The sequence below is a fragment of the Salvia miltiorrhiza genome, chromosome 1, assembly GCF_028751815.1.
Source record: "Salvia miltiorrhiza cultivar Shanhuang (shh) chromosome 1, IMPLAD_Smil_shh, whole genome shotgun sequence".
NCBI lineage: Eukaryota > Viridiplantae > Streptophyta > Magnoliopsida > Lamiales > Lamiaceae > Salvia > Salvia miltiorrhiza.
Window position 1 is genome coordinate 50,311,277 of NC_080387.1, and position 8,081 is coordinate 50,319,357.

At 37.8% G+C, this 8,081-nt stretch overlaps 1 long non-coding RNA gene across 1 annotated transcript; it reads left to right on the forward strand.

Moving 5' to 3' along the window:
* Window positions 1-2,424: 2,424 nt before the first annotated feature.
* On the forward strand, window positions 2,425-5,256 carry LOC130990424 (uncharacterized). The gene is made up of 2 exons (XR_009090958.1): window positions 2,425-2,766; window positions 4,990-5,256. It is a non-coding gene; the product is annotated as an uncharacterized LOC130990424 (long non-coding RNA).
* The last annotated feature ends 2,825 nt before the right edge of the window (window positions 5,257-8,081 follow it).

Below are 8,081 nucleotides of genomic sequence, written 5' to 3' on the forward strand. Positions count from 1 at the left end.
AAGGATGATTTCTTGTTCGAGAAAGAGGACCGAGAGAGAATTTGAGAGCATGGTGGTCGACGGTTGGTGGTGGTCGGATTTAAGAAAGAGGAAATAATAAATGGCTATTTCGCCGGATTTGAGTGAAACGGCTTGCACTGGTGAGAAGAAGAATTTATGAAAAGGAAGATGGGTGGGATATGGGAAAAATTTTGGGGCATGTCTACGTGTTTCTTTACTTAAACTTTCTGTTCTTGTTTTTTTTTCCCTTACTTAGTAATGAAGTTTTAAATTTGTTAATTTCTCCTCAACTTAATCTATAAAGAAATTCTTGATTTCTTCTATTTGTAAAACTACGAAAGAGTTGTTGTGTTGTTGCTAGTTCAATTCCAATTAGGAAAATCTTTATTTCTTTTTTTTTTTTTTTGATGAAAAGACATCGTATATAAATAACGAAAAAAAGGTGTACACAAAAAACCTCGGGTATACCCAAGTGGGGGACAGATGCCACAAAACTCCCAAGTCCCAATCTCAAGTGAGATAGGCAGGGGCGGGGGAGTGGAGAGGGAAACCTTTAGAGAAGGTACCCCAAAAGACTATCAATTACATTGCCTTTACAAAATTACATAGGAGTACAAGTACTAGGCAAGTAAGTATTAACAAATTACATATTTCAATGGATCATGCTTGTAGTGGTCAATGATCATTTCTATTTCGGGGTTTAGGCTTTCCTCTAGCTTAGATTTGAGGCCGAACTTTGCAGCATTGCTCAGCAAAACTGACAGCAGCAGCACACCAAGAAAAAGGCAGCAAAAAACGGCATCAAGTCCAGCAGCAGCAAGTAACAGGTACAGTAGAGGTGGCCAGCAAAAGTCTCGAGGTTGCCAAAGGCCAACAAGGCAACCGGTACACTTGGACAGCATCGCATTCATCAGCAGCAGAGGAGTTGGATCAGTGGATGTGTGGTGTTCGGCAAAGGCCGCTGGTTGAAGTTTCTCCAAAAGTTCCAGGAAACGAGCTGGAGCCCCTGTGAAGCATAGCAGCACAAGATCAAAAACAGGTATAGGTTCAAAGTAAGGAAGATAAGTGGAAGAACACACCTGGTGACTGCGTTCCCTGGGGTTTCATCAGTTGCACCGGTGAAAGTCCGCAGCAAAAAAAAACCAGCCGAAACAGCTGGGTTACAGCAGGCTTTGAGCATGATTTTCTCTAACAGTTCTTCTTTTGTTTTCTTAAGACTTTCCAGTTTGGCTGAAAGCGTAACATCGGTCGGGCAGGCTCCAGGTGAAAGGATCATGCAGCCTTGCAGTGTTCGTCCAATGAGAGAAATCCAAGTTCCCATTCTGCAGCCCTGCAGAATGCAACACTGCGACGGGGAGAAAATCAAAGAGGAAAAACGAGCAGAGGGGAGAGAAAGCAGATCTAAGAAGACATTATGGAACTGAGGTACCCGATTGTAGGATTTGGAAGATGTTTTGATTTGTTGACATCTCCATGTGAGCACGTACAATTTCTTCCGGTTGTGAATCAAAGAGGACGGTGAAAATGTCTTTGATGATATTGAGGGCTGTCTTCTTAACTAGGAAAGGCTCGTCCTCAAACACAAGTTTGTTTCGGGCATACCATAAATGGTTTACTGTTGTAGGCAGGAGGAGTGCGAGGGCCTTAAAATAAATGGAGGAACCCTTCCCTTTATTTCTTCTTTTGTTGTGTGGTGATCCAAGTCCAACAATTTCCACCCATATTGTTAACCTATGATAGCCAAAGAAAATGAAATGAGTTCGAAAATTGATTTAACCAATGGCTGTAGCGCTATGATGCACGAATTCTTCAAAAATTAGTATGTACGGCGAATCGGGTTCTTTTAGGATGCGATTCTCTCGAATTTTCGTCGGATTCGCACCTGATTTGCCACGTGGCGTATCTTTTAAAATAATTTATAAAAATAAATCAGATTCACAAATTTCATAGGCGAAATTCACGTATCTCGAACACAAAAAACCTACACAAAATTATTTTGATAATTTTATTTTCAATTATGACTTATATATTGGACTAATAATATTTGAATCATTATATTGTTGCTCAATTAACTTATATAATTGAAAATACTTAACTTTTGGGTAAAATAAAATATAAATTACATATAATTAATTTAAGAAAATTTAAATTGTACTATTGTAATACCCCGTTTCCTCGAGCTAAGTTTAGAATAATTTTGAACTTAGATTTAAGATGATTCACGCCGGAATGAGAAAAAAAAAATTTATTTTTAATTCCAACACAAATGATTTACAAAAACATTTGTAAATTTAGTTATTAAATTTATATGCATTACATATTTATTTAATTGAGCATCGATCATTTACACGAACTATTTTATTTAGCGAACACTGAACGATTATTACAGTTTTCATAGTACAACCCGGAAGATTTTTATTTTATTTTATTACTCCCACCTACTCCTACACCCACCTACTCCATCAGCCACCATATGCCACAACTTTATAGCTTTTTGTTGAGACACCTCATTCACCACCATACCTTTCAATCATACCATTCTCTGCAAAGACACCTCATTCATCACCATACCTTTCTCTACAAAGTCATTTCACTTCAATAAAGGATCTATCTTTTCCCTCACTTAGCATTTTCGATCAATCTCATTTCTCCCTCAAGTTACTCTCTAGTTCCAACAAACCCAAAGAAATCCAAGTGCAGAGCTCAGCCATATTGCGAATGGATCAAATTGCCACAAAACTCAGATTTCAGCAACTCAAACCAGAGGTTTCATCTTTGAATCTCTCTATCTATTTTATACTTGCTCATTCAGTTATGACACTGCAATTGTAACACATCAAACCTTCACATACTTTCATCTCATCATTTCGGTGCATATGTATACACATTCATAAAGAACAACAATTTCTTAAAATCACCAAGTGTTCAGACATACAATTTATGTGCATATAGATACATATATGAAGCATGCAAATTTTGATGTATTTTTGAAAAATGGAGTCGAGAGGGAGGCTAGGCGCTGCGGCTCTGCCGTTGCTGCCTAGCCACGGTGAAGAGTGGGGAAGGAGATGCGGTCGGCGGTGGTGGTCCTCCTGCTGCTGTCGGCCGGAGTTTTGAGGGAGAGGCGGCAAAGCAAAAGCCTTGTTGCCGCTCTGAGCCGGGTCTGGGCTGGGTTTTGTCGAGGGGGTGACGGCGGCGGCAGTTCACTTCTTCTGCTGTCGTCGGCCGATTGAGTGAAGAGGAGAGGGGTGTGCTGTGAGGGTCTGAGCGGAGAACGGTGGAGCGGCGGCGTTGCTGCTCGAAATACGAGCGGCGGCGGCCGGAACTAGAGAAGAGAGATGAGGGGCGGAGACATCGCCGGTGGTTGTCGTCCGCCGGAGTAGAAACTAAAACTTGAGGGCGGTGGTCGTGGATTTGGGCTTCGATTGCCGTATTTCAAGGCACCGCTCCTCGCCGGGGCCGTGAGCGGCGCAAGGAGCGTCTGCGTGTGTGGGATCTGTTTGAGTGAGAGTAGGGGGTGGACGCTGCTCCTCCGGCGATCTGCTCGGCGGCAGATTCGGAGGGAGAAGGGGGTGGACTGCCTGAACCGAAGTGAGAAAGGGAGAGACGAGGCGTGTATGTGTGAGCGGCAGCGTGTCTGGCGGACGGCGGCGCTGTCTGTGCAGGGGCTGTGCGGCGGATTTGGTGAGGAAACGGGAGAGAGTGTTTTGAGAGAGAATTAAGGAGAGGGAGGCGCAGCTTAGGTAGAAGAAGAGAGGGAGAAGTTTTGGGCTAGGTTTGGCTGTTGGGCTCCCTTTTTGGGCTGAGCCAGTGGGCCGAAATTTATTTAGTGTTGGGCTGTTAATTCCTTTTAACTGGGCCTATTTTAATTATTAAAAAGCTTGGGCTGCAAAACTTTTAAAGAAAATGGTGCATTGATTTAATTACTTTGGCTAGTGGATATTTTTTTTTAATTAATTAGACTATATATTAATTTGATTAATTATTTTCAAGTTGAGGCATAATAATATTATATTATTATTATGTGCATATATTAAGTATGAATTACTTATTATATGAGTGGAGCATGAAATGATTTGCATTAAATATTTTTGCAAATGAAAGTATTTATGATTTAATTGGATTTATTTATAAATTCAATTATTAAAAGAAAATCGAGTAAGGATATTGTTGGTGTCCTTAGCTCAAGAATTAGCTTTCAATTTTTATTATTAAATTTGAAAACTCGGCGTGATGAATCAAGTATGTTTAGTACATCCACTAAGACTTTAAGTTAGCTTCACGAGACATATTAAGAATAGAATTTCTTGTAGGCTTTATGAACCAAGGGGATTAGCGCTGCTTTCCCAAGACGAGTTTACGTGATTATGATCTTCAGGCTTTGCCTATCCAGGTGGGCATTATTTTATTATTACGTATATAGAGATCCCTTGCGTGTCGTAGGCCTCTTATACGAATATATGCATGAGATGATTTTAACTGTTAATTTCAGTTTATTATTATGCCCAAATGATAAATGACTCTTATGAAATAAAAATGAAATGTTTATGAAATGAAATGAAATGTTTATGAAATGATTGACTGCCAAAAATGTTTATGTTTTTATATGTATCCTATCTGTGTTGGTTCGCCAACTTTAAAGGAAATCCAATTGGGATCCTATGCTAGACAAAGGTCGCTAGCTAGGGTTAACGTGTACACTCATGGAGACCGCGAGTCGCTTGCGACCGGTCTTGGCGTCCGTGGTAAGGAGGCCTCCTTCCCGGCGCGTGATAGAAAGGAACAGATATGGATCATATGAAGGAAAATGATCGGCCGATCGACTTTATGAAAATGAAAGAAATGTTTTAGTAAGCGCAGGTCTTTCAAGAAAACCCCTGTGTGTTACTGTTATGGCAGTTCAATTTATATATGTATGCATGTTGTATTTTCGGCTATGCCCACTGAGTATTTTTATACTCAGCCCTGCATGTATTTCTAAATGTGCAGGTTGAGCAGTTGATGGAATGGAATGATGTTGAGCGGGTGTTCCTTTGACATTTCAAGAAATGTAACCTTGAGTATACATCTTCATATGTATATCTCACACGTTTTCCGCTGCAAAACACTTTGATTAGGATAGCTCTATGTTATGAAGTTGTTATACGTGTTATTGGGTAACCCACCTTAATCAGTTCTCATTTATGTGTATATTTTATAAGTATCCAAATAATCATATATGATCCTAGCATTTTATCTATGAGTGACATTTCCATATACTTTAATGTTAAGTAATTGTCCATTTCCATTTCTTATTGTTCACCCCAAGTCATAACCCCGGTTAACCCGTCATTGGAATAGTGGGCTGTGACAACTAGTATATATTTAGATATACCCTATAATTTTTAAAAACCCATATCCCGATACTCGTATCGTCCCAGCACCTCCGTACCTATGCAAGATACCTGTAGCATGTCTCATTGAAAATAGATCATGGCAAGATTTAGCAACTTTGGATGCTAGATCGGCCTATATATGAGATTGATTGCCGTTGTTTTTTATATTGGCTAATTATTATAATAATGTTGAGGCAGTTTTTACTTACAGAATTTAACAAGTATATTTCATGCTTTAAATTGTCTAAGAAACAAACTGGGTTGATTTAATGAATTATCCACATCAACCTTAAAAGGCCAAGGACTGTAAAGTATACAAAAATCAATCCAACATTGTTTCAATAACATTTCCAACAGACTTATAAAATTACAAGATATTGTAAGCCAAATGCAAAACACACTATAACTTTACACATGCTTTGCAAAAAAAAAATCCTAGCAGTAGCTAATCTGCATCTCAATAACAATATTCAGCATAATTCATCCATTTAGAAACAAGATCAGACAAAAAACATGGGAAATTATTGTTGCTTAAACTGAAACTAGGAATATATAGAAACATTTCCACGAACATCAAAATCTCGAAAATTACAGTTCTTCTACATCAATTTTAGATGTATATATCATAATGGAAAAATATGTTTTCAACTTTTCATAATTTACCCTTTGAGAAAATAGGAGTTTGGCAATTGGTTGGTCCTGGAGAAATGAAAACAGTCAATAATTTTATCAAAAAATAACAAGCGAAGCTTCTGTTGGATACTGATGAACAAAGAACAAACTCGTTCACATTGTTATATCCATCAAGATGCAGACAACTATTGAACTCATGAGTTTTACAAAAAAGATCCGTTTGCAAAGTGAGAGTACATATTATGTAAATATAGTTTACCTTAAAAACAGAAAATATTGCAAAAATTTGATTCGATGCACTTTGCTCAATAAGATGTCCAATGATTCAACCAACAACTGGAATTAACAAAACAAACACTACTAAGATATAAATCTAATGAAGCATTCATCAGAAACTAGACAACTTATTATTGGAACACTAGCATTGAAAGGATACTCTTCTGGGATGAACAACAGTGTGGGGCGCCGAATCAAAAAATTGAAAGGATTTGAGTTTGATTTTCTTCCAATCGAAAAATTGAAAGGATACACTGTTGTAGGAGATTTTATTTTGATTGTGAAGTTGGAAGACGGAAGAGTGAAAAAAGAGAGAATAATTAATGAGAGGGAAATTGGCGGGTGCGATCGAAATTGGAAGAGAGAGAGATGGAGGAAGAGAGAGAGAGAGAGCTGAAATTTGAGTATGGCGCGAGTTTCTCCGCCAAAAGAGATTTTTATATATTTTCCGCTTAAGTTTTAACTTACACTTAAAATTTTCAATAAATATATATGTATTTTTATTTTCGTAAAATTTTAATATATGTAAATAAAAATATATAATGTTCGATATATTCGTTTCAAATCCGAATAATAATATCAGTTAATTATTAAAACATGTTTAAATTTGTATATATTGTTAAAATCAGTTACAGTTGCAACCAAGGAGGGCATAAGTGTTGTGATGATGTTGGCTGAGAGAGAAGAGGTCGTTGCAAAAGAGGTAGATTTGCGTAAGGGAGAAAAAAAAAATCATCGCGAAAGCGAAAGAGGTAGATTTGGGCGTTTGCGCAGGGGAGAAAAAAAAATCATCGCGAAAGAGGTAGATTTGGGCGTGGGAGAAGATTGTCGTCGAGAAAATGCCAACTCCATAGGATTATTCTGTGTCATTGCAAACCAACTTATTCGCCTGGGTGGCCCTGTGAGATGGTTTTTTGTTTTGTCAATTGAGCCATAAATACATGTAATTTTTTTTTAACACTAACTCATATAATTGAACAATTTTATCTTTATAATTTACACTCATGTATGATAATCAAATTAAGAATACCCTAATGTAGGATCATTTCTTTATTTTCAACACATTCAACAACTTTTTATTAAGGGGGGTGTATTAGTTCTGGAATTTGATGGATTTCTGTGGATTTTAAAAGTCTGGGGGTATTCGTTCAAGACTTTTAAAAGTCTGCAGAAATCTGGGTGTATTCGTTCAAGACTTTTAAAAGTCCATATAAATCTGGGTGTATTCGTTCAAGACTTTTTAAAATCCATACAAATCTAGGTGTATTCGTTATTCCATTGACTTCAAATCCGGAATGACTTTCATGGATTTCATCAAAAAAATACACACGACGAAATCCGGCCAAGAACCACGAGAATTGAAATCCATCAAATTTTAAGCGAGCGCTGAAACTCAGCGCCCGCGGCCAAGAAGCCAGCGAGCGCTGGAAGCCAGCACTCGTTGAGAGGGCCAGCGAGCGCTCGCTCTACAATGTTGATCAAATTAATTATTGAACGAAGCAAATTTGCATAAATCTGCATAAATATGCAAATTTACATGAATCTGCATAAGTTGAGCAGGTTATCAAATTGACCAGGTCACCATCCACCTAATTTGCATAAATCTGCAATTCATCATTCACCAAATTTGCATGAATAACATTCATAAATATTTTGAATAAACTTTTTTGTTAAATGAACAAAGAATAGAAAATCCTAATTATTATAACTCCTACTCCATCAACCAGAAATCAGCAGTTCTGCTCTCTTTCACAAAGGAATTCTTGGGTGCAGAAGAATTTTGGAAGAGAGCGAGAG